At 40.3% G+C, this 27,924-nt stretch overlaps 1 protein-coding gene across 1 annotated transcript in view; it reads left to right on the top strand.

The window, feature by feature from the left end:
* DPP6 (dipeptidyl peptidase like 6) overlaps positions 1 to 27,924 on the top strand; it is a 381,910-nt gene that overhangs the window by 302,851 nt on the left and 51,135 nt on the right. The gene's annotated exons all lie outside the window — the stretch shown is intronic.

Consider the following 27,924-nt stretch of genomic DNA (forward strand, 5'->3'; position numbering starts at 1 on the left):
CTTCGATACCCACTTAGGTTACTTTTGATATTTAAGTTCACGTTTATATTGTACCACAAGTTTACAAGTGAATGCTCCCCTTGTGAAGCCCTTTGTAATCAGAAGGATGACTAATAAGTTGCAGCATGCTAATTTTCTTTAATTTCTCTCTTATTTGTGTGTTTGAAGTTGTGGGCTGTCAGGCTTGACTCTGTAGGTCAAATGTACATGTTGGTACTTGTCTTTTGCTGTAAAACATCACTTGGTACTTGAGCTTTTCTGATAGAGCCTTGTGCACAGCAGCACGCTGACAGGAGAAGTTTGTCACACTGGTGATCTCCATGCCCGTGGTGACACTTGTGCTTTGCTGACATGTGTTTTTATTCAATTACTGGGTTGCTCAGGCAATTTCTTGGCTGACATTGAATTTCAGGTTTGTCCTTTATAATGAACTTGCTCGTTAACTGTATATTAATATACTGGGATGATAAAGGAACCAAATACAGTTTGGATATACCAAGCCAGGTTCCGTAGCCTCTCTGAGTAATGTGTATGCAATAAGACCTCTGAGCCTCTTGTTCACAGGGAGTATGCCTTAACAGAAGTTAGGTTATAACATCCCCTTGGAAATGTCACTTTGTGTCCAAGTACATATTGTTGATGCTGAAATGAAAACTTGTTTTACTTCACGAGCAGCATAGAGGACTTCTAGGAAAGTCTGAAATATGTGTTCCCTTCACTCTAATCAAAAGGTGGATTGTGTAAGCAGGGCACCTTCCCTTGCACTACATCACCTGGAGGTGAAGCTGGGTGTGGGATCAGTAGTGAGGGTCTGTGGCAGGTGTGTGAACAAACTGGGGGGGCTGCTGGATCAAATGGGTCTGCAGCATCCTGGTGTCAGCTCTCAGCATGCGTGGAAGGAGGTGGACACCAGAAGGAACTGGATACTGCATAGGGGTGAGTGTTTAAGGACCATGGGGATGTGGATGACACCTCTCCCACTGAGGTCTGTGAGAGTTCAGGCATTATTGTTAGAAAGGCTGAAGCATTACCCTGCTAGCTGGGATGCTCTGCTGTTACGTTGTTACCAGCACCTTTATTTGAACAAATTCTCTCACTTACTTGGTTGCTTCATCTTTGGGAGGGGGGAAGAATAAAATTTACCATTCCAAGGTTAATTTTCACCTTTGTCCTTTCCTGCTGATTTTTGGGAGATGACTCTTCCACCTCCCTGGTAGAGCTGGGATGCTCAAACCTGTGTTTGCTTGCACTACTGCTCTCAGCGAGCTCTCAGAGATGATGCTGAGCATATGTAGGGATCTGGTTCCATCTGTGTGGCCACCTCCAGCAGATAGTCTGCGAGGAACCACTGAAACAGCATCACAGCAAGTTTAGCATGTTGCTCTCTGTGCGAGTGCTCTTTTTGTTGCTGAAGTTCACCACTGCCAGCAATGGCAGCTGAGCCTCCCCAGAGCACCCAGCAGGTTCATGACCTGCCTAACACTTTTCCTGCATACATTGCAAAAAATAAATAAAAATATTGGTATTTTCAGTCTGAGGAAGCCACTTGCAGTATTTTACTGTAATCTTTAAAAGCATATCACCAACATTCCTACTCCCCCGTTCTCTAGAGCTGCCTGCACCGTGGGCAGATTGCAGCCCTAGCAGTGATGCCTTTGGGGTGATTCCTGATGGCCGAGATGAATAGTGGGCACAGGGGGAACGCTTTTCTTCATAACGCTATTGCTGTTGTCACAACAGAATAAATGCACTGTGCTATTAATCACAGGTTTTTACAGTCTTGAAGCAAAGCAGAGCTAGAGGAGGTTTGACAGGCTTTTTTGCCCTGTAAAAATGCAGTTCATTTCAATTCAAGTTAAGCTCTGCTTTTGTAAATCTGCCAAAGGGGAAAAAAAATCTTCATGGTGTTTATGCTGATCTGTAGACTTTCGATAATATAGTGAAAAACATTTTGAATCAATCAGAGCTTAATCTACTTAGTGTATTTAGCTGGGAGGCTATAGATTGATACATAGATTACTGAAATATGAAAGCATAGATTAAACACAGCTTTTATTACTAAAATAAGCATTGACAACGTTTGCATGTAGACTAACTTAACATTTTCAGGGTTTTGTCTGATAGATGCCTATGCTAAAACACTGTGGGATCCCAAAAGAGAGAACTTAAAGTGCTGTGGCTGAAACCAGCTCAGCATTTAAACGGATAGCATGAGCAAAGAGTGTTTTTTGTCTTTTTTTTTACTTTCAGCTGAATCCTGCCTGAGCCTGTTTCAGGCTCCCTGTACATGGCTCTACTGAGCAGGACAGGGACCTTCCCTGGCTGCTGTGTTCTGAAGTCCTGATGTGACCTTGTTTCAGCAAGTCTGCATTCACAGACATGACTCTGATGTTGCATTCTGCTGTGTGGAAGTCGCAGGGGAGTGGAGCACCAGGCAGGCTCCATGTGCTCCTTCAATTGGTGGGAGGGGAGGGATGGATTTTTACCCACAGATGAGCTGATCCTACCCACAGACTGTGAATCTGAGGGTTTTGTTTACTTCTTGTGCCCTCAGACATTAAAAGCAGTACTATGTGAGCCATTTTGCAACCTGATCTGCAGGGTGTGTTTTGTTTGTGGTTTAGAGACTTTGCTTACAAAAGGAAGAGTTGCACGAGAGTTAATCCCTTGCCTCGTGTTCTCATCAGAGTGACAGTAAGGGTTTATTCTGCAAATCCCTAAAGATCACTTTAAAGCAAGGACCCTATTCCAGACCAGTACTGACCTGGTAGCTGTGACATCTTATCTGGACCCTACTTTAACCTCAGACCAGAGGAGCACATCTGAAAGGCTCACGTGGCGCTCATTTAGAACTCTTATGCAATATGAGCTATACGTATCTGACATTTAAAATTGATAGTCTGCTCTGTTGAGCTTAATGCACACTGGTGTTGCTCTGCTTTATTTTTGGCTGGGGAGCAATAGGAGGAGTGAAGAGACTCTTTTTCTGGCTCTGAATTGCATGTCTTATTAATCTTCATTCTGCCCGCATCTTGCTTTATCGCCAACGGATCCTCTTAAATGACTTTGTAGTGACACCTGGTGGGAGAGGCCAGGATGTCATCATCATTAAGACAATGAAACTGCAGAATTTTTTGCTGCAAGATCTAGTAAAAGTCTTCCAATTTCCCCTCCCGTGCACTTCCCTGAAAGTCCCCTTGAGCTTTTGGGAATGACAGACCCAAAGCTACTGACTGATTCACATTAATAGTGCTTCTGTTCCTTTCCTAGACTTTGCAAAGAGAGGAAAGAGAATGCAGTAATAAAGAAAAATCTTTTCCATAATTTAATCAGCATCTCAGAAAAGTCAGAGTGTATATTTAGAACGTGTATAGCTGGTCTCAGAGGTGCAGTGCCTGATAACAGCTGCCAAAACAAATAGCATTTCTCTTGAGCAGTATCTTTTATGCTTATAATATTTCAAGCAACTGAAGAAGGTACATTTCTTAAGGTTAGAAACATTAATCCTGGAAGTCTGGAAATGGCCTTAACATTGGGTAAATGCTAGATACTTCTGCTGGAGCATTGTTTCTGCCTAATTTGTCTGTGTGCTCAGCTCTTTCATGTATAATTTGAGAACTCTGAGCCTTTTGTGCTTGGAAACAGTCACTTTAACTGGACAAATTGGGAGGGGACATTCATAATTAGGCTGAATGCAAGTAAATCAAAAATAAATCAAAAAAATCCTGTTCATTGTGCTCAGAGGAGATGAGGTAGCCTGACATCTCAGAGTACAGGTCTAGCCTTTTCTAGCAATTAGATGCTCCAAGGCTTAGAGGGAGATTAAAAATTAGATCGAGTCATCGCTGACCATTTTAAGATCTCCTGGAGAGAATGATGTTTCACCAAAAGGATTCTCAAGGCAAGGCTCCAGTCAGTCAAAAGGGCCAGCCCAGATCGGACTATTAATGAAGCAGATGACTGCCCAGGGAAGTAGTGGAGTTTCTATCCTTAGAGGTTCTCAAGAAGCACATAGCTGTGGCATTTAAGGATATTGTTTAGTGGGCATGGTGGTGATTGTTCACGGTTGGACTGAATGATCTTAATGGTCTTTTTAAACCTCTGTGATTCCTCCTGTCAATGCACGTGAAGAACCACTGGTTTCTCATCTGTTTGTTTTTAAGAGTTAACATATTTTCAGTTGAGTAGAATTTTCTGTGGAAGTGGATAAATGTGCAGCTCTGCATATTCTCCACTGTGGAGTAAAGGGGCAAGGATAACAAAGAGTGCTTGGAGATGTCTTCAGTAGCACCACAAATATACCCTAAATCCACAAATCACTGAGTTTTCCTCATGAATGTCCAGATTATATTTAGGGCTTATGAGGAATTTTTTCCCTCATTTCTGTGCCTCTTCAGAGAGGGTAGGAAACCCAGTGTATTGTTTTGGAGACATTATTGCTATATTAAAATAGAAAGCTTTCTTCAGTTTTGTATACTGTGCATCATTCAGCATTGTCTATCCAAGTGCATGCAGCTGTTGTGTAACACTTTGGCCATGCAGTTCCCAGTTGGCCGTTCTTTAGCTACCTATTGAAAAATGTAGGTGACTTTTTTTAGCATACGTTTATTTGCATGCTGATTTTTACCAAATGTGTGGAAAATCCGTCCATTCCTGTCATAGGCAAATAAAAATCAAGAGCTGCTTTTAACCTCAGCCATGTTCATCATGCATTGATGTCTTGCTTTATCTATGTTTAAAAAGAAGGATAGAGCCTTAAATTTCACTTGGCCATATAATGAAAGGTTTGGAAGAAGTTCCATTATCTTCTAGTTTTGGTGGAGGTTCCCTTTCATATGGATTCCATCACTGAGGATGGGCTCCTGGCCCTTCTCAGTTGGTTAAGGGCAGAGAAAATTGAACCATTTACAGTGCATGTTGCGAATGCCTGCCTGGATGTCAGCATGCTCCTGAAAACTTTGAAATGTGCTGTTCCCTGGATGGGCTTCAAAGTCCATTGCTGCACTGCAATAAGCCTTGCCAGCTCTAGCCCAGGCTTTAACCTTCCCTTTCTGTAGAAGGTTGTTTAGAAGGGAGTGGCCAGCCAAACACAACACCTGTCATCCTCTAATTTTTGGATCACCGTCATTCTGGCTTCAGGAGAGCTTTTGGAAGGAAAACAGAACATTATTTACGAGGTCAGTGATCTCCTTGGTGCTGTGGAAGGAAGCCAGGTGGCCGTCCTGATTTTGCCGGTCAGTCAGCAGCTGCCAATGCTCCCAACTCCGGGGTGCTCAGGGAGCAAGATTGTTGGTGTTTTCACTGAAGAAGCACGTGCTTTCCCTTCTCAGAAACCCTATTTAAAATGCAGTTTCTTCAAGAAGAAGCATTTGAGCCCCCAGACTTCTGTTGGCACCATGCTCATGTGTTGCATACTTTAATGAGAGATATTTAGAGCCCCTAAAGTCTGTCGCTAAGCTGAACATAGATTTTCCCTTCAGTGCACCCCACTTGGTGGCTTTGGGTGGAGGAATCTTGGAGGCAGAACCTTGGTGTGAGCTCACCTCAGGCCCGTAAGGGAAAAGAGAATCCTCCCTTCTAGGATGTATTACCATGCTCTCATATCTAGTGCTAGCCTGGTCACTGTCAAGGAGGAGGATTTTAAATCAGATCCACTTTCATAATATTTCAGGTAGCTTCTTCCAGTTCCAATGCAGTGTCTTACAATTCATTCTTGTTCTGATTTTTCTTTCTTTCTTTTTTTTTTTTTTTTTTGTCTTTGGCTGCTTGTTTTGGTTAGGCTTTTATTATAGGATGATTTTCTATGATTCTATACCTGCTTTGGCAGGGGGGTTGGAGTCAATGATCTCTTGAGGTCCCTTCCAACCCCTATGATTCTATGATTTCTATATGTATATAACAAAAAGAAAGTGTCATATGCTGTGGTTATCAGTATTTTAATCTTAAACACTCTCTTGAGCTGCAACAGGTCTGCTTGGGTGTGATTAAAGAGATTATGAAATTAACATGAATCTCTTCCTGAAATAGATTTGCAGTCTACGTGGAACATGTGAGAGCAATTTGGCTACAGCACTTTAAATCCATAGTAAGTCTTCTGTTCTCTGCAGATTTAGCTGAGATTTGAAGCATCCCATAAAATTTAACCCAACTGTTCTTGCAGAATCTCCTCTCTGTTCCATTGCTATTTTACTGTTGCTGCTTTGTCAGATACATATTTGACACTTATTTATCTTATTTAAGAAAAAAGTTACCCAGTTTGCAGTCAAACTAAACCTAATTAGATACTGCCCTCGAGTATGTGAATAAAAAATGAAAAATTAACAACTGAAATATGTAGATCAGTATGAAAGGAGCACCTGGTATTTACAGATATCTACCAGATTCTGTATCACTGAGTCAAATATATCTAAAACATGCATTAGAAGTTACACAACACAACTGTTAGGACTTTCTACTTGTATGTGAGTTCTGTCTATATGCATCAAAGTCATTTACAGTATCCTTAGCAGAAGTACTTCATTTTCTGATTACGCTTGCATTTTGAGCAACTAGTTTGTAAACTAGCAATTTAAATGTTGCAGAATGTATTTTGATGTATGCTATGGTAGTCTGAATTCTGGAGTGATTACATGGAGGCTCACAGTAGTGAGCCAAATCTTCACTAGGGCCGTGGTGTAATATTCATGCTCTGTGACCACTATCAGAGTTGCAAAGAAAATATCTTAAACTGTCATTATTTCCAGAAAGAGTGTGAATGTTAGACAGCACTCAAGAGTTTTCCCAATTTTGAGAGCTTGTTTTTTCCCCATTAAGTCTTATTAGTGGTTTGTTCTGATAAAGCACACAGAATGCATGTAGGGGTTCAGGCTAACAGTGAACAAATAAAAGTGCTTAATTTCTGTGGTGGCAGAATAGGTTTTGCTTGTTGTGACCAACATAACAGACTCTAGAATGCCATAGAAGATTGAAAGAAATAGGGTTAATCTGCACAGAAAATGCTGCATGTAAATATTAGGGAAAAGGTGTCTGATAGGCATGGTGCCCAGGGGCACTGTAGGGATCTCTGTTCTGAAGAGTTTAAGAATTGGTTAGACACATTTCTATCATAGCTTGTTGAGATAAAGATCAGTCATATTTCCATGCATGGGAGATTAGGAAATGGCTTTGGGTTTCTTCTAAACCTGCAATAATATGGTTACTTTTTTTTATGTAATTTTGATGGCTTTTTCTGATCTTTTGCAGTTACACATGTTGGTTCTTAGATTACAGAGTCACTATGAAAGCTTTTAGAACATCCCTTCACATGTACAGGATATCTGTCTCTATATAAATACATACAACTGTTGCATAGACTACAGGGGTGTAGAAAGTAGAGCTCTTTATCATGGCAAATTCACATTTACCTCATTAATTCCTATGATTTTTAAAGTGCTGCATTCACAGAGTGATTAAGATGACAGAAGGAACTACAGCCACAATTGAAAAATGGCTGTAGAAGTGTTGTTAGTACATAATTGCATCAATATGACCTAGAAAATAAATTTCTGTATTTTTTTTTCTCTTGATGCACTTGATTCACTGGACAAAGAATTTTTGTTTATGGAAATTCAGGGTCCAGTGGAAAACCCTGTAAGAAGTTTAAAAGCTATCTCTTTATCTCATTTATATTTGGCCTGAATAAAGAGTATGTGCCAGAAGGAAAAAAAATAAGTAAGAAGCAAAAATAAATGTACTCTGTCTAAATTAGAAAAAGTGAAAGCTACACAAAGAGGATGAAAATTCTGCAGAGAAATGTGAGCCTCACTACAGATTTTACCTATCCATTGTTGCATAAATGTAGCAAAATCAAAAGAATATCAGAAATTATTACAGTAGTTGGTTGTCTGTTCATAATTCCCATACATCAGTTCTTCTACTGAAGAGATTAAATCAGTAACACGAAGTGTTTTAAGAAAAACCTGCAAGACCTGCTCCTAATGTGAGCTGGAAGCAGCCACAGGTTGGAGTGTGTCTGCGAGCAGGGAGGCAGTGACCCAAGAATAAAAAGAGTGAACTCTTGCAGGGCGGGTTGGACTGAGCAGTGCCCTGCAGAGCTGAGCTCAGCTGTTTCCTCTGGAAGAATAGGCAGGAGTTTAAATCTTGGTAAATCTTGAAAGGCAATCTCCAGCACTGCTATCTCTGTGTGCTCAATGCTGCGTGATACTTAGGGTCATGTATACTTGGGTCCTAGTATTGAGAAAACTGAACAGTTTTAGGTGTGTTTTCACGCTGCCCACTCTCCTCCAGGCTGTTATCTGGGCCCTCTTGCACACGAGATATGGGATTGTAGTGCAGCATTTTTTAGATTAAGCCCAGTGGTGACTGTGGTGTTCATACCAGTGGAGGTGGTTGTGCACCTGGATCAGGGGAACTGAAGAGTCAAGGCATATCTTTGAAGTGATTGGCATAGCTGCAGTTACAAGAAGATAAAGCATCCAAGGACTATATCACACTCAGCTCTCTATTAGTTTATGTCATTGTAAGTAACTGCCATATGGCCTTGCTTGTGCACCAGCTGTTCTATGGTCTTCAGCGGACACAAATCTCAAGGGGAAAGTATGCCATGGAGTAATCATAATTAGAAATGAGAAGGAAGAAAGAAAATTGTAAAGATTCTCTTAAAACTTTTAAATGGTAAACCAGCAAGATACAAGAGGCCAGGTACACATTGACTGGTTGTGTGCTGGTGTGAAGCAGCAGTCTGCAGATGCCATATGACTCACAGAATTGTAAGGGTTGGAAGGGACCTCTAGAGATCATCAAACCCAACCCCACCTGCGAAAGCAGGCTCCTTTCAGTAGCTCAGGAAGAGTCTTAGGATCACAGAATCGTTAAGATTGAAAAAGACCTCTAAAGTCATCAAGTCCAACCATCAGCCCTCCACCACAATGCCCGCTGAACCACTGCTCTTGGTGCTAAGGTATCTGGCTTTCAGCCAGCTCATGCTACCATCTTGGCTGCCTGTTTGCATGCCAGACAGTTTTGCTGAGACTTTTTTTTTCCCACAAAAATTACTCAAAACTTGTGCCCCATTCCCCAACCATTAGAAGCTTTAAGAACATGAAGTTCTTACCTATCAAATCTACACAAGAAAACTTTAGTCTGCTGTCTTGAGTGACATCAAATAGAGCAGCTACATGAACTGCTGCAAAAAGCTAAATATTGTAATTTATTTACAATTATTTAAAATGCTGCTTAGGAATACTTTAGCTGTCAATTTTGAGGAACATTCACTTTGAAGGGATTTTTGAGGTTTTACTGAGTGTGGAGGCATTGTGTAGTTCTGAAGTGACATGAAATGCTCTGTGATTTCATCTGTAACATTTTCTGTGACATAGTTAGGAATTCTTGATTATTGCACAGCTGGCTATAAATTACCCCACAAAAGCACCTCCTTTTTGTTTCACCTGGTGCTGATTACACAGCCAAGGGCAACCACTGCCAGTCAGTATATTTAAATTCCACTGTGTTAACAGAAAAATATTTCCTTTAATTCATATAGGGAACAAGTGGGTCAGAAAAGTGGATGTAAAATTCATACATTTCAATCTAATTTAGTATGTGTAGCACTATAACTTACATTTCAGATTCAAGGAAAATCATGTGATTAAGCAGAAATTTATACCTCTAACCATGTTCCTTAACCTTCTCTGAGTATTATTCCAAGACTTTGCTTGATTTTTATTTTTTTTTTTAGTGTTTCAAAGAAAAACCTTAATTTTATAGCATTGTATTTTTGAATATAACTGGTTAAGCCTTAAATCTGTGATGCTTGGGAATGAAATGGCACCTTTCCACTGGGACCTGCTACTAGTTCTATTCCAAACTGAGGTGTGTTAAAAGTTAACCTTTAATAAAAGGTTTATGTCATGCTTCAGGTTTAGTCTACTAATGTACAGGTTTTAAAATGAAGTAGAACAAATTGATTTTATTTTTTTAATTTTGAAAATGATTATGAGTTTACTTCTCACTGTGGTTTATAAGGTATTGCACAGTATAGCTGTGAAATCTCTCAAAGATTGTGTTTTCTTATGCAACTGAAATCCTCTTCTAGGCTGAATATTTTACTGTTCTTTTTCCTAAGTAAATATTCCTATTTCTTTCTTCTTTGTGCTTCTTGCATTATTTTATTTTTATTTTTTTGCTGGTTTTTGATCAGTCGAGGTTTGGTTTTTTTTTCTTCTCCAGTTAAGGTAATAAGAGCAACAAAGGTTGGAGGAAGGAGACTAACTCACAGGGAAGGAGTTAATACAGAAGGGCATGGGAACATGTGCTGATAAAATGGAATAAGTCCAGAATGGGGTTCCAAATATCATTAGTGAACAGAGAACCGTACAATATTGCATTAGCTAAAAGAAAAAACCCTTATGTAACAGGGCTTAATCTACTTGGAAATGTTTCAGTTTATTTGAAAATTAAACCCAACGATGCTGTATTAAATTTATAGAGGAAATGGAAAGCAGAAACTCAAAGGACTATAATTGTCACCTACAAAAAATTATTAGAGGGAATAAGATGTAATGAAGGAGGAAATCAGACAAAACTCATCTCCTTAGCCCTTCACAGGAAGGTGGAAGTTACATTGCCACCATGTGGTATGAGTATCGAAAGCTTTCTCACAAAGATGATTTGGTGAGAGTGCAGCACTCACAAAGCTGCACGATATGCAGAGAAGGTATAGTATGCAAATAGCATCCTGATTCAAAAGGAGAAGCAATGCAAGATGAAATCCCATTTTTGCTTTTGATTAGTGTGTACGGTTGGTTCTTTGGTGGTTGGTTTGGATTTATTTTTTTTTACTTCTAATTCAGAACTGTAACTGTTACATGAAATACTCAGTGGAAAATAGAAGTGAGCAGAGTACAGAGAAGAATTTTTAAAATATTTGTTTTTAAAATGAGGTCTTCTAGAAGTCTCTATGAGTATAAAAATCCATCATTATGCTGCACGACTTTTTGAAAATTTCTCCAGTTTCTGCATGCATTTTTTCTCAAATACTTCTAATAATCTTGGGATAGTTACCAGTGCTGTCACACTTATAAATATGTCTCTATGCTAGATAGAAACATCATAATTCTTAAAATGTGAAGTCTTCCATTTCCTAACGTGGGATTTGGGATTCATGAAAGTGTGTCAGCTTGTTCTTTCCCCCACCCAAATTTCGGTTGTAATTCTCCCTGGCACAACAACTGGTCACTGTAGATGTTACTAGGATCCAAGGACATGACTTCACAGCCTAAGTCTGATGAGTTTTTCACAATCCCTGCCTGGGTCAGATTACTGTTGACCCTGAGCTGCCATGCAGGCAGGGAGAGCCGGGACATAGTATCTTAGAATCTTTAAGGTTGGAAAAGGCCACTAAGATCAAGTCCAGCTGTCAGCCCACCACAGCCATACCGCTAACCATGTCTCTCAGTGACGCTTCTCCATGGCTCTTAAACACCTCCATGGACAGTGACTCCACCACTTCCCTGGGCAGCCTGTGCCAGTGCCTTATCTCTCTTTCTGAAAAGAAATTTTTCTTAATATTCAACCTGGGGTTATCCTGCTATCACCACCCTAAAAGATGGTTTTTTTTCCCAGGGGTGCATCACTGGAAGATCTTTCTTCTTTTTTTGGTGCTATGTGGCCCTTTCTCTAATTTTTAATTAACATCACTTGCAAGTGTTTGCTCAGGTGTCAGTGTAGCTAAGTGTACCACTTTCCTGTAGCTAGAGTGCAAGGATAAAATGAAATAAGCATTGCAGATACCACTTGGATGTATTTCTTGGTACATCTAATTATGACCTTCACAGAGGCAATTATACTGTCTTGATCTTAATGTCTTTTTCAATCATCAATTAATAAAACTTCTCATTATATCCTGGTAGAACTGGAGTTATCATCATCTTTTTGGAATGAGACAAACTGAGGTACAGTTATTGACCTGATTTTTAGATGAGCTGAGAGAAATTAGGACACAAAGCTGAGGTGAGAGTCTCACCTTGGGCCATAGATGTCAGGTGAAAGGCATGATGTAGCTAGCACAAAAACCCAGATGTGGTTGTTCTCTGTGTGGTCCTGGACATACTGGTGATAAGGTAGTTGGAGAGAAACATCTATAGGGTGTCATCAACAGGAAGGCCAGGTGACCCCAGAGAATTTCAGCAGGGGTAGAGGGCTTTCCAGCCCAGAGGGCACACACGAGCAGAACAGATGTCTGTTGTTTCAGCTGCCCCACCTCTGCTGCATTATTTCTCCTGTTCTGCACTACAGAGGGGATGACAGGCTCTCATCTGACTCGCAAATCACCCCCAATATAGGAACAAATCACTTCAGGCCTTCCCTTTCTACTCATATGACTCACAAGCATTTGCCTCCTACGTTAGTTTTGCTTTCCTTTGAAATTGAGTCATTGTCTTGTATTTGATTTAAAAACAATAGCAGGGGAAAAAATATCAGTATCCGTTGCTACTGTGTCAAAGTAGATCAAAAGCAATTTTTTAAAGGAGGCTTTCAAGATAGGCAGATTAAAGATTTGAGAAAGTGGTAAGAAACAGAGCTGAAGAAAAACAGCTCCTAAAATCAAAACATTATGTTTTTGTGCTATTGTGCTTTTAAAATTGAAGGCAACTGTCTGAAAACAGACAATGAAATAAATCTCACTCAATCGGAATTATCTGGAGATCACTGTATTTGTTGCATTTGTTTTGATTTTCCAGTCTCTACCTTAGACTGTGTGCACAGAGATGACTTAAAAGATTCAATACCTCATTTGAAAAATTAAAGTTCACTTGATTATTGAACTGACCCGTCCTGCCTTAGACAACATTACATATTGTTCTGGAGTATCACAAGCAGACTTGAAACCTTGGGAACAGGACAGGATGGAGAGCTGTGTCCTGAACTGCCTCAGGGCTGTACTGCACTGCAGAGGCTGGGCACAAAGCTGCTGCAGGTTTTTCAAGGATCTGTAAATCTTCGTGATGTAGTACATCTTGCCCAGATTGTATCACGGGTGACAACCTGAAGGGATCTGTTTCTGGCCAAATGTAGGATCCATTCCTGCTTCTTTGCTCTTTTCTCTAGGATTGTGTATCTGAAGTGACTGTGGATTTCTCATCTGCAATTGAGAATGGAAAAAGAGCATGTGGGATGGGAAATGCAGGAGGAGGCTTGAGATGGTCATTATGGAGCAGGAATGCTTTGAGGAAGTGCCCTGGGAATTTCCCCATGAGCCAGGTCTGTCTATGCTGCTCTGGCTCACAGGTACCCCTGATAAGCACTGTACCTGAAACAACAGCAGAATGAGCTGGCATCCTTCTGCTTGCACTCTTGGAGTGACCAAGTGCTGAGGTGAACAAGAGGATTACTTCTGCTCAGTCACGAACAAAAGTTCTTTTAAAAATCTGTTTCTTGGGAATTCTGGACTCAAAATATTGTGGTGTTTGTGTAGGAACTCCTCAGATTTCCACAAGTCTATCAGACATCCATAAATATGGCACATCGTCTGTTTACGTGTCTGCCTCTGAATGTTAGGCACCTGATGTTGACCTTGCTAGCCATAAGACTTTAAACTTCATTCTTGCCTCACAAGTGGTGAGCCACAGAAGCCTGTCACGTGTCAGAAATATTTCAGTGCTTTAGTGAGCTCCAAAATGATGCTAGAAAGAAAATTAATCCTGAAAATGAGAAAACTTTCATGGCATTCTTCTGGTTCCATTACCAGAGAGCATGTGGTGCCAGATGAGCAGTGGGAGTCATTTGACAGAAAGACAGACATAATAGCAATCTTCTTCTGGTGTGAGCTACCACTTGGAAGTGTTGTAGTACATGATCTACTTATTACTGAAGCTACTTACTAAGCTAATCTTATCTTTAATGAGGAGATTATGCAGCACAACAATTCTGACTTGCACCTCAGCCTGAAAGAAAGCTTCTGGAAGCGTGCAGGGTGTGGGATAGAAGAAGCAATACCTCTGTGCTTCCAGCTTGGAGAATGCACCCAGGCCTACAGGACAACCTGAGAAAGGGGAGAGGTGGCAAATAACAAATTACAGTCAGTGTGGCCTGAAGTAGCGCTGCCAGGTAGTATTTCATCACCGAGTCCTCAGAAGCTGCATTGCAGATCCCCCGTGACCCAGCAACATTTTCTGGGAGAGGTAGGTCACCAGTGGTCGTGTGATGGTTGGTTGGTTGCTCAAAGTTCAAGTACTACCCTGACTAAGCTTCTTAGTGTTAAACCAGCCAGCCAACTAACCAACCAACTCTTCTGTTCCCATACGAGAACTGATAATCACCTGAATGAACTATTTGCTTACACAGAATAGACATTACAAATGCAAGTTCACTCAGTGCTTATCAGTAAACAGAAGATCACAAAGCATTTGACCTTGATTCCTGCAAAGTAACATTCCTGAGGCATCTACAGATTGCTCCTTGCCATCTCAGTCCTTGAATTGATTTGAACTTCTCTTGCACTATGTGTCTGAAAGCACAACTGAGAAAGCTTTGGAGGAGAAACTAGCCCTTTGCCTACAACATAGCAGACAAAGTATGCCTGAGGAGTCACCTCTCCTGTATTACTTAACCTCATTTTAAGTTTGTAGTTTACTTAGTGAAAACAGCATGCTCTTTGCTGGCCACTTGAAAAATGAAAGAAATAATAAAACAGTTGTTGGGCTGCGCAGTTTTCCTGAATAAATGTCTATTTTTTGTTTCAATCAAAAAATAATGAATCATGTTGTGAATTCACAGGTATAAGCTGAGTGAATTTGGCTCCTTAGAACACACAAATCCTTAGTGGACAAGCATAGCATTTTTACATTTCATCATATTACAATGGAAAAACAGAACTAGACCCTTAGTTTATATCGCTAAATACTTTATTTATACCACCTATCTTTTTAGACTTAAAATTTCACTGAGCCAACTCTCTGAGTACACAGGGCATAGAGAGATAATTTGCAGGCAATTAGGCAACCAGGTTGCTGTTTTCATTGCACTGTATTGTGGTCCCTTTTCCACTTAGGAAACAGAGATCTGCAAAATAGAAACCAAACTTCCTGTTACCACTTTTCCAAGCAATGCTCTTCAAATGGAAAAACATTAAAGGTTTGTTCCATAATCTAAGCATGCTTTGAGTATTCTCATGTATTAGTGGAGTATTGTTAAGTCTCATGAAGATGAAACTTTCCATCTGATGTGCTGATAACATAACAGAAATTTATACCCACAGTCTGGAGCTCATAGTCTGCAGAGGAGCTGGAGGGAATGATCACTCTGAGGGTGTCCAAAGAGTAAGTCACAGTATTGGTCTGTCTGACCTGCTTGTCCCTGTCCCCATGGGAGTGGGTCAGTGTTCCCATCTTTGGGAGCACCAGATCCATGAGCCATCAATGGATCAGACAGTCATCCAGTCCTGAGCTGCTGAATCTTCCAGGGGAAATTCTCATGAGGAGATGAAAGACATCCAACAAAGTCTCAGAAAGAAGAGGAATAATATATATTAAAATTGGCTTCTGAGAGGGTAACCCACATCCAAATTGTTTTAAGGGATAAACCAAGGACCAAGGAGTACAGCTCAGCAGTTCTCATCCTACTCAGCAAGGATGATATTTTCTTTGCAGTTTCTTTGCAGTTGAATAGTGTTTGTCATCCAAACATTTTGAGACATTGCAAAGTATATGTTTTATAACCTGGCTGTAGGAAAGTACTTACTTAGTTGCTTCCCTTGCTGTGCCTGGTGCTAAAAAAAAAAAAAAGAAACTGTCCCATCCCCAAATGGCTGCAAGGAGTAGTGGGATATTGGTCAGCTGTGATCTCAACACAGCAGAGCACTACTAACATTGTGGATGTCGCAGTAAAAATATACCGGTAAGGCAGCAATGAGTCATTTTTATGTGGGAATTGTCCTTGATACTAAATGAGAAGTGTTTAAGGGTAGAGGTAGCTATGAAAGGCTTTGGAAATGAAGATTAGTCTATGTTAGATATCACAAGCTCTTAAGTAGATAAAAACAGAACCTCTACCCTGCCAGTGCAACAGATAAAGAGAGAAATGGGGGGGCATATTTTTTCTAAAGCCTCCCTTAATCAGCAAAAAACAGCAGACAAACTTATCTTTGGTAGATAGCTATTTGTGGGGTATGGGTTACATTTATTATCCAGTAGGTTATAAGCTTTATTATAATTTCTGGTTTTTGACTGCTACATCCTTAGGAACAATATGAGCTGGATGTGATGCGTGTCATTTATTACTCTCTGCATGTCATTTGTATGGTAATGGGGGAATTTCCCTTTGTCCCAAGTGATTTCTGCAAAATTCTACGTGCTGGCTCTCGCTATACTTAGCGTACTCCAGTGTAAATTAAAATGCACATTCATGATCTTTGAACAAAACAGGCAAGGATAATTAGTAAGTTGATACTATTCTGTACAAAGCAGTTCAAAGTAGGACTTATAATTTGCAGTTAATCAGTTTTGGGTTTTTTTCCTTAAAATTCTTAATTGCCTTTCTATGATATTCTTTTTTAATAACATTTTTTCTACCAGTTTTAGATCCAATTATGCAGGCAATTTGTTTTTACTGTTACAGTTCTTATACATAGCTATGTGTGTGTTTATATGTGTATTTCTGCATGCATTTTGGTATACATTTTTCTCAGAAATTTTATATACTAGTGTGGTTAGACTTTTGTCGAAAATGTGATAATAGTGAAATTTTTGTATAACTATGAGAAGCAAGATACAAAAGGGAACAAAAAATATTAGATCAACACAGCAAAATGAAATAAATAAATAAATGAATCTAAACTTCTGTAATTCCGTTGCCGGTATGAACAGTTAACCTCATCTGGTATTTAATTCCCTATCCAATTATAACTCTCATTAGATGACTCTAATTATTGTTGCTTTAAAGTAAAATGAGGCATTAGAGATGGGGGCTGCATGGGCTAGGAGAGTTCACACTGCCAAGATTCCTGCGTGCACACATTGTGTGTAGTCAAAACCAACCTGTTCTGGCCCTCATGGAGCCTTCACAACCACCAGTAGTTTCACTGGTTATTGAACAACTTGTGTTTTCTGCTGCTTCTGCTACACTGTTATTGGAAATGACTACATACACTGTTTTTTGCAAGGGATAATAAAAATAAGCACTTTGTCCTTATTCAAGTGTGTATCAGATATTTTGTGTGATTTCACAACTTGTGATGGGATTTGTGCATAGTAAATGAAAAGGGTTTACCACCATCTGGTTCTCACTCATGAAGAGTATTTTTTTTTTTGTGTTTCTTGCTAGCACATGCAAATGCCACCGATTAACTTAGTCAGACCACTCTGATTCATCTGTGGTACAACTTTATTATATGCCACTACCTTTATTAATAATAAATGTTTCTGTTATTTAATAAGAGTGTTTTTTTACTGAAACATTGCTATAAGCTAATTTTGCTTCTGTTTTTATCCTGCTCTCATTTGGATTATTCTTGGGTAATTGTACTGATCTCAGTAGTTCCTCTAATTATACAGCACTGTAAAATCAGATTCATCCTCTGAGTCACTATTCAGCTAAATCTTTTGGTTAGCCAGACCCTGAATCACTGTTCAGGTTGAAACCTCTGGGAATCTTGCCATAGCAGGGCAACATAAACTCTGAGTGGGTTTTTAATGGCTTTTCAGTGTCGGTCGCAGTTTACATTGGGTAAGAAAATTGAAGCTAAAATAAATTCCGTTCATGTGGTACAGTTCCTATTTTATACCACAGAGCCTTATTTTGCATTATTAACAAGTTTATTACCACTCCTGTTAGGTGACTAGCAGGTGCTGCTCGGAGTGAATAAATCATGCAGTTAATTCACATGAAAGGCAACTCATGCAGGAGCTGATAGACATTCATGAGGCTGAAGAATCAAGTTCTTTAATAGCAATGTCAGGCTGTTCAGTCTTCCTTTCTAGCCTATTTCTTTATAAAAATGTTAAAAGAGATTGCTTTGGGACACTTGCATTCTTGAACTATTGCAATAATCTAATGAATTTTTGATAGTCAAATTCAGAGGGTTTTGTGATCACTAACTTTCTTGATATGTCTGTAGCTATTGAAATTGATCCCTTGTGTCAGTGTTGGCTGTCCATCTTCTTGCTGTCATAAGCTCACAGATTAGCTGGGAAGAATATGTTACTTTTAATTTAAAGGAAAGGTGCAGTGAAAGCTGCTTGAGCAGGTTTGAATAGAGTAATATCCAGCATATAATGAAAGCCTTGATTTGTCTCACTGCATTGCACAGATAAGCAAATTGTATTTCCAGCCGTAGCAACCTGCTGAGTGGCAGGGAGAAAAAAAACAAGACTTGACAATAAGGAGCCCCACTGCATCACATCAATTGGGCAACATGAATTCTGTCTTGTCAAGGCCCTTAGCTATTGAGAAGCTATGAAGCGACCTTGCAATGAACATTTACCCTCAGCAATGAGCTGCAGTGCAAATGACTCAGAAGACTTTTGCCAGCAAAGGTTTTACTACAGATTTAGTGCCTCTAGCTAATAAGCTTTCATGGAGAGCTGACAAAGACGGTGGGGTTATGCCTACACCAAGTGATGGAAACATACGTTCTTATCATGTGTTAGCGACATACTGCAGTCTGTCACTTCAGAGAGGTTTTTGAGATGCATTTGCTCTTTGGAGTGAGGGCTAGGAATATCTGACTGTGTGATCTCTAGGTAATATATCTACTTTCTTAATTCAGTCCCCATTTTCATTATCACTGGGCATCCTGACGAGTTACAGATTTGCCTGTTTTGATGAAATGGCTGCGTGCCAGAGTAGCCAGAATGGATCAGGAGGGTTTTACAGTGTCTGGGACTCACACTAGGAACAAAGGAAACCTGCTAATTGTTGAAAACTATTGTGAGCAAGTATCCTTAATGTTTTTTTGAGCAAACAGCTAAGGGTTGCTAATGATGACATCACTGTGTGCATCTATTTTTTTTATTTTTATTCTTCTGCTTTTTTTTTTTTACTTTTTTTCAACAAATGTATTCGTACGAATGAGGAGGACTTTAAACTTTGATGATTTCTTAGTTATTGCAACCTGACCTTCTTCATGCAGTCTGGTAGGAGCTGTAGAAGACTACCAAAGAGCAGAGCCAGATCTGTAATCGATACCTCCAGTGTTTTGTAACACTCAAAAGAAGCAAAGAAGGTCTGGCAACTTCTTGTCAATAACATTGTTTACAACACCCCAGTGCCCTGACTCATACAGCAACTGCAGGATTTTATTTTTTTTTTTTTTTTGTGTGAAGAAAACACAACAAATTAGAAGAATCAATGGTCTGGGGAAAAACGATCATCCATTTCCAAGCCCTTGCTGTGGGCTGGTTGCCATCTACCAGCTCAGGCTGCACAGGGCTCCATCCAACCTGGCCTTGAACACCTTCAGGGATTGGGCACCCACAGTTCTCTGGGCAGCCTGTGCCAATCCCTCACTGCCCTCTGAGTAAAATATTTCTTCCTAACATCTAACACGAATCTCCCCTCTTTTAGTGTTAAGCCATTCCCCCTTGTCCTATTACTTTCAGTGTAAAAAGTCAATCTCTTTCCTGCTTGTAAGCTCCCTTCAAATACTGGGAGGCTGCAGTGAGGTTTCCCAATAGCCTTCCTTCTCTTCCCAAAGCTAAACAAGCGCAGCTCTCTCAACCTTTCTCCACAGGAGAGGTGCTGCAGCACTTCGATCATCTTTGTGACTCTCCTCTGGATCCACTCCAGCATCTCCACATCCTTCCCTGTACAGGAGGGGTTTGCTGGTGGATGGGGCTGTGCTAAAAAGCCTGGGTTAGAGCGATCAGAATTTGGCCAGGCTGTCAGGCAGAGCTTTCTATGCTGTGGTCACACCCTGGCTCTACTGTGCGCTGTTTGCTCTTCATCTCTATATCATTCCCTCAGGGCCTCATATAGCATCCAGTGGTTACATGCGTTCTTCTGGAGCACAGCAGTTTGTGAACCACAGCCTGTTTGCCTTCAGAGTTGATGAGTTTGACCTGTTTGTCAAGCTCAGGCTGGGCAGCAGCTCTAGGATTCATGTAGGAGAAGAGGTAAGGCTGGAGCTCACCTACCTGGAGGGTCATGTGGCATTGTCCTCAGTGCCCAACTTAAGAAATGGTTTTCTCTTCCAGACACAGGGAGAAAGCACAGGCCATATCCTCACAGCTCCCTGTGCTCCATCTTCCAAGTGCACAGCTGAGGTCTCTGCATGTCTCTAGCTTCCTTTCTGTTTTCTTAGAAAAGAAAGGCCAACACTTGTTCCATGCCTCCTCCGAAGCACAGCAAGTCCTTGAAAGCAGATAGCATCTTACATTGGGATGCTGCCTAACTAACCAGGGGAAAATGCTGGCATCTCACCGTGATGTTCTTCTGAAAGGAACATGGGGCTGCAAGGCTGCATGAGCAGAAAACAACATGTGTTAAAGCAATTAAACTGCATGACTAAGGGGAAATTAATGACACTTGCAGCCCACACCTTCTCTATGCACAGGCTCCTTTCCCTGAGATGAGGGGCTGCCATGTTCCCTTATCTGGTGAACACATGGGAGCACCTCGACTGTGTGATGCTGCTGCCATCAGGTGGTGATTGCTTGTGGATCAAGGATTTTGTGTTTAAAATATGCTATTTAAAGCATGTTTTCAATTCCCTCAGAGGCAAGTAATATCTTATTCTTCATAAGCTTGATGCCTATCACAGAAGAAAAGGTTATGTGTTTTGAGAAGGAATTAGAAGTCATTGGGTTGAGCACTGCACTCAGTTTTCCCTGAGGATCTCCGTTATGATGACACAAACACCTTGAGAACATTCACTGTCAGCATGCAGGAATCATGGGAACAGGCTGAGCATGGAGTGTTCTCTCTTCTTCGTTGTTATCTGTTTGTTAGTGTCTCTACCTTTTTACAAATGGCATAGAATTCTTTACTGATCCTGAAAAACGACTTTTTCACCTGACTCAATTATGCAGCTCTAAAAGAGGATTTGTTTCATTGAAATCAGGAGTACTGCTGGGCTATTGCTGACATCAGCATAAAAATATGTCAACATAGGAAAATGTAGATTGATATAGAACTAATATAAAGCAGAATAATATAAGAAAGTTATTTTTGTACATTTAACTACTTTTACTCTCATTTTATACCCATTAATGGAAGTCAATGTAGGGCTACAGGAGAGGTATAAGACAGAAGGGACAGACTCTTAACCATGTCTGTTGTGATAGGACGTTGGGAAATGGTTTCACACTGAAAGATTTAGATTGGATATGAGGAAAATGTTTTTTACAGTAAGCGTAGTGAAGCACTGGAGCAGACTGCCCTGAGAGATAGTGGTGCCCTGTCCCCAGAGACGTTCAAGGTCTGGATGGGGCTCTGAGCACCTGATGGAGCTGTAGGTGTCTCTGTTCATTGCAGGGATTTGGACCAGATGATCTTTAAGGGTCCCTTCCAACTCAGACAATTCTATGAGTCTTTGATTCTACACTACACCGAGAGAAAATGTACCTTGCATGTGTATGAAAGATGGCAAGATGGTCCCTGAAACACGTCAGTGAAGGCCAATATGAGCAAAGTGTTTTCCCTAACTAGGCAACAATACTTGCTTTCAAACTATACAATACTAATCGATTTGGCATGTGGTTGGTGATTTGGGATGATCTAGTAATTGATTTTAAAACAGATGCTTGCTGTCAAATGAGCATTTGTATTTATTTGATGTTTCTCTGGGAGCTCTTGGGGTTTTGCTATCTCAGAAGCCTTTTTGTTCTCCTTTCCTAGACCCCCCTTTTGCTTCTCTGATCTTTCTTCCTCTCATCTTCTTTTGATGATTCCTGCTGACAAATTCCTTTGAGGTTTCTTCCCCAGTATAAGCCTTGGCCTTTATGTTGGACTTTAATTTCATTTTGCTTAAAATTCTTTTTTATTAACAGTTTTTTTAAAAAGACTAAAATGCCATGAGCACACCAAACAATTTGGGCATCATCTACTACAAACTGCACAAGCAAAACCATTGATTCTGCTTCCTGAAATCACTGTGCTTTAAATCATCAGCGATTTAAACAAGTTACAAACAAGAGTATGTTCCCTCTGACAGACAAAACCTTGTGTAGTCCTTCAAGTGAAAGTTAAAATGTGCTGGAATTAGTGTGTCTATTGACATCAAACTAGATATGCTTGAATGTATGTCTGTGTTTGTGTATACAGTTGCTTGCAGGAGAATCAAACTATTTTCCACCTTTGTTGTCATCTGTGGATACAACATTAAGAATATTGTTTTGATTCTCAACTGTATTAAAAAAAATGCAATGTCTGGAACAAGAGGCAGTTTTTAACTGTATGAAGAAATTGATTTATTTAATTAGTAAAATGTCTTAAGTGCCTCTACCCTTCCTTTGACCTCTAGAAATGCAGGAAGTCTATATTTTCCAGGTGCAGTTAAAAAATCTTTCTGCTTAGTCTCCAAGGACACCTCCTCAGTAACTGAAGTTTCTTTTTAGAAGTTAATGATACTGCAGTTTTTAACCATAGCTCATCAAGGGGCTCCACCAAGGAGTGGACCCACTACTTCGATTTCCCAAAGATCTCTTTTCTGTCTGCAGCACAGATCTATGAGGGAGACATTTTTTCTTTGAAGAGAAAAAGTTCATTTCTTTTCCTGGGTGTTGGGAGATATTAGCAGTCAAAGGTTGAAGAGGCAGTAGGACCAGTCTTGCGCCAACTTGCTCACTCTTGTAGAAGGGCTTTCTATGACACTGCCCACAGGGATGTATGGGCAGACATGCCACCATGCTTCCTATGGAGGTGACAGTGTGGACATGTGTGCACGAGTACATCCAGAGGATTGTTTTGGAGAGACTCACTTTGGTGAGGTTCTGCCTTACACAAAACAGAAGCCTGTGGGCAGACAAAGGAAAATATTTGATCAAGGTACTGATTTTGGCTGTTCTTGTCTTGCATGGAAATTGGACTGTTGATGCTTGTGATACATGTAGCCTCAGTGGGTAAATTATACAGCTAATAATCTCTATTTCTGTTGACCCATGACAGCAGAAAAATAAATACATTTTCCACTCTAAAACTATTCCTTCTCTTCTCCAGTTTTTCTCATTTTATGGAAGTGACAGCATCTGTCAAAGAACTGGGCTGGACAAGCATCCTTGCCTTTTTTAAATCTCATTTAGCTCAGTAGTATGACTCAGGACTAACAAAGAATGCAGAAATAGATTTTTAGAAATACTTGAAAAAATGCATTTATTGGCCCCCATGACAATAACATTGATGTGCACTTATTAACAAAGAAGAACTCAACTAGCTGAGAGCTCTGCACAAGACTGAGAAGCAGATTTATCACAGAAATATCTTCATAGACATCTCAGTGGTGGAGTATGTTATACAGCAGTATAGCCACCTATTTGGATTTCCCAGTGTCGTTTACAGTACAGGATTTATGCACAATCTGATGGTTACCACTGAGTTTCCAGAGATAAATCTCCAATGGTCATGGCTCTTCTTTGAGAAATGTTTTACCTGGAGCAACATACAAGTCTCTAGTTTTACTGATCTTAAAAGAATTGTTGACGTAACTTCAAACATCCAAACAGGCAGATACTTCCTTTTATACACCGGGAAGATTTAGATTAGATTTGAAGAAAAAACTTTTTTCTGAAAGAGTGGTCAGGCACTGGAATGGCCTGCCTAGGGAGGTGGTTGAGGCACCATCCCTAGCGCTGTTCAAGAAGTGTTTAGATGAGGTGCTAAGGGATTTGATTTAGTAGTTCATTGGGTAGAGATGGTGATAGGAGGATGTTTGGACTAGATGATCTTGTGGGTCCTTTCCAACCTAATGTATCTATGAATCTATGAAACACATGCTGGGCTAGTTCTGGCTAAAAAACCTACCGGAAATCTCTCTTCAGTTGCTGATCCACTGTTAAGTCCATCCAGAGCTTTACATTAAGTTCAGAGAATCATAGGATCACCAAGATTGGAAAAGACTTGCAAGAATTGGCCATCTACCACCAATATTTCCTCACTAAACCGTGTCCCTCAGTACAACATCTAAATGTTTCTTGAGCACCTCCAGGGTTGGTGACTCCACCACCTCTCTGGGCAGCCTGTTCCAGCACTTGACCATTCATTCAGAGATTAAACTTTTCCTAATATCTAACCTGACTCTCCCCTGATACATCTTTAGGCCATTCCCTCTTGTCCTAGTTATACAGAAGAGGCCTACCTTCACCTTACCACAACCTTCTTTTATGGAGTTGTAGAGAGTGATTATGTTTTCCCTGAGCCTCCTCATCTCCAAACTAACAAATTGTAGTTCCCTCAGCTGCTCTCAATCAGACTTGTGCTACAGACTCCAGAACCTCAGTGTCTTGTAGTAAGAGGCCCAAAACTGAACACAGTACTCAAGGTGTGGCCTCACCAGAGCTGAGTACAGAGGGATGGATATCATGTGAACCTAAATTAATCTCACATTGCTACTTGCCACATGATATCACATGGATATCATGTGAACCTAAATTAATCTCACATTCCACTTGCCAGTGGAATGCTCCCCCCTGCTGTCTGAAGATGAGCTGGAAAGCATCTGTCAGGGAACATGTTCTAGAGAGATGTCATTTCTGCCATGGGCAGCCCAATCCACTCTGGATGCTCTTCAGGTTTCAATATCAAATCTATGTGTTGTAACTTTTAACGCATTTGGACTGATGCCTTCTTCAGCTGTATTCATCAACCAGGCATTCCTCAAGTTGAGCTGTTTGACTGCATTTTGGTGGATCACTAGCTGACTAGTATGTGGTGTCCAAGCATTCACCACTTCTAGGTCAGCTGTCTCTGAATGGTTTGAGGATGAATAACATGGAGTAAGTACCTTGCTTCAGGTACTGTGCATGAACCTGGACATGCAGAGCTGTGGAGCACAGAGGAACCAGCAGCCGACTAAAGAATTTCCACCCCTCACTCACAGCATACCTGCATCGTGTAGCAGCCAGTGATGCAAGCTTTGAGGAAGATAGTAAAAGTTTTGACCAATTATTGCCATAAACTATGAGGTCACAAGGAGTATGTGGAGGAGACTTTTAAGGAGAACCTGGTTTCTTACAGATGTGAAGTGGGATTTGAAGTGATGTTAGAAAGATCCAGATGTACTTTATGCAGCTGATTTTCAGATTGTGTGGTAAATACAAGTGCAAAGAATAAAGTGTCCTCAAGAATAAGTAGTCTGCAAATTACTGCAAATTAAGTCTACTTTCAACTGAAACTTTCTGACACAAGTACATTTTGTATTTCAAAAGAACACTCTCTGGTTTGCTAAAACAAACTGATCTCTCTAATAATGGCAAGGTTCTGGCTTTCTTTCAAGGCAAAGGTTCACACATACAATTAAACTTGATTAACAGAGGACCACAAAATCTTTTTTTGGCACTGAAATTTTTGGCATGTGACCTTCAGCAGAACTGCTTCCTTAAGTCTGAGGTCCCTGAGAAAAAGTTTGCAGAACAAAGTCATTTTTAGTTAATGTTAAAATGCCAAAGATTCATCTACCATACATTTTCCCTCTTCATTTATACTTCTAGTTATGCCTTAACTAAAGCCTTATGTAGCAATAAAAAGTCAAGAGTAGCATCTTTGAAAAAATAGGTGGGACAATGCAGCAAAACAAATCTGCCAGAGATTTGCTTTCCCACATGATATTTGCAACTTCCTAGAAATCTTCCTGGAGCCTCTCTTTGATACTGCCATTATGTACTGATTAATTTGTTATTTGTAGAAGCATAGTTCTTGAGAGTGATTTTCCCTTGCACTTTTCCTAATGTTACCTTGAGTGCTGTCTCAAAACAAATGCAAGTCTGGAGTAACAGAAGATACTCCATTTGATCTCTGACAGATCTAATTGCCCATCTGTTCTCCAAGTATAAATCCAAGATTTCTTCCTTTAAAAAATACTGTCTGGTGAATTTCTACTCTTCAGACCAAATTGGCATTTTGGCTGAAGCAAAAAATCATCGCAGAGTGTTATACTAAAATGGTGGGTCCAAACTCTAAAGATACTCATTTCTTCAATGACCACGATAACAACAGAGGGTGGAGCTGCTTGGACTTGTGTAGCTGAGTATCAGTGGTGAAAGTTCAGAAACATTCTGAAGCCTATTTAATTCTTATTCTCACATTAAAGTAATGGCACCTGTCTTCCCGCCCATCAATCTGTGCAGCATATGCAGGCTTTTCTGCTCCAGTTCAAATAGGAATGACTCACATGATATTAAGCCTCTTATTGGAAATGAATTACATTATTGCCTTTTGCAGAATGGTAGGTTTAAAAAGCCAAGTTAGTGTTGTTCGTGTTGTCAGTAGCTGAAGGCACTTTGGGCAGAGCAAATTTATAGCTTTTCTGGATATCTGTACGTTGAAGTCATCTTTCCAATGAAATGTATTAAATGATAAGAGAAAGTATTAGCATTTAAAAGTCTTTGAATTGATTAATGAGAACTAGGTTCCACCAGACTTCAAAATAACTTCTTATGATTGCAATCATAGAATCATTGTAGAATCATAGAATCATCATAGAATCATCATAGAATCATCATAGAATGGCTTGGGTTGGAAGGAACCTCAAGGATCATCAGGTTGCAATCCTCCTGCCATTGCCAACCACTAGATAAAGTACTAGATCAGATTTTCCAGGGCCTCATCCAACCTTGCCTTGAACACCTCCAAGGATAGGGCATCTGCAACCTCTCTGGGCAGGCTGTTCCAGCACGTCACCACCCTCAGTGAAAAACTTCACCCTGACATCCATTTCCACTTGTCCTATCACTATCTACCTGTGTAAAAAGTTTATTTTCCTCCTGTTTATAATCTCTCTTTAAACATTGGAAGACCTCAATGAGATTTCCCCTCAGCCTTCCCCTCTCCATCCTGAACAAGCCCAGTCCCTTCAGCCTGTCTTCCTGGGAGAGGTGCTCCAGCCCTCTGATGAGCCCTCTTCTGAACCTGCTCCAACAGCTCCACATCCTTCCTGTGCTGGAGGCCACAGGCCTGGATGCTACTCCAACTGGTGCCTTACCAGAGCAGTGTAAAGAGCAACAATCCCCTCCCTCTCCCTGCTGCAACCCCTCTTTGATGCAGCCCAGGATACCATTGGCCTTCTGGGCTGCAGGCAGACACTGCTGGCTCATGTTAAGGTTTTCATCGACCAGGACCCCTGAGTCCCTCTCAAGGAGTTCTCCCAGTCGGTATATACATCTGCAAACTTGTTTTCCACTCACATGCTTGAGCTCTGACATATTTATATTGTCATCTTTCCAAGCATTTTGTCAGTAACAGCTACACCTCTGACCCTGGCTGTGTTTGAAATACTGCTTTGCAAAAATTATTCTAAAAATGAAATAGGGATAATATTTGAGATGGCAAGCAGGCCAGCCTCTGAAGCCTGGTGTCTAACAAAGTGTTACAAAGCTGCGACATCACATTACTTATGGAGAATTGCCATTTTTCTTTACTGCTTACTAGCCACAGAGATTGGTAAGATTCAAATTTTGGGTGATATGCTTGAACCAGTGTACAAAGGCGGTTTGAATCAGTTGACATAAGTCAAGTAGGACTATATGAACTCTTTATGAAGGAGAAATAAATCAGTGCAGTATTCTCAAGGGAGCCCAGCTTTTCTACAATCAAATTGCTTATACACAAGCACAGGACACAGGGCAGGAGCAGCCAGGCTTTTTATTCTGTCATGAGTGTGTGTACTAATATGAATAATTTGATGTTTCTTGAGCAACCTAATTATGCTTAATAACTGATATATTCAGAGTAATTGTTATCAATTGTGTTCATTTGTGTATTCAGCATAATTTAATGAGC

The sequence above is a fragment of the Cyrtonyx montezumae genome, unplaced genomic scaffold (genome assembly GCF_038088225.1).
Source record: "Cyrtonyx montezumae isolate F1298 unplaced genomic scaffold, pur_monq_1.0 scaffold_32, whole genome shotgun sequence".
Taxonomy (NCBI): Eukaryota; Metazoa; Chordata; class Aves; order Galliformes; family Odontophoridae; genus Cyrtonyx; species Cyrtonyx montezumae.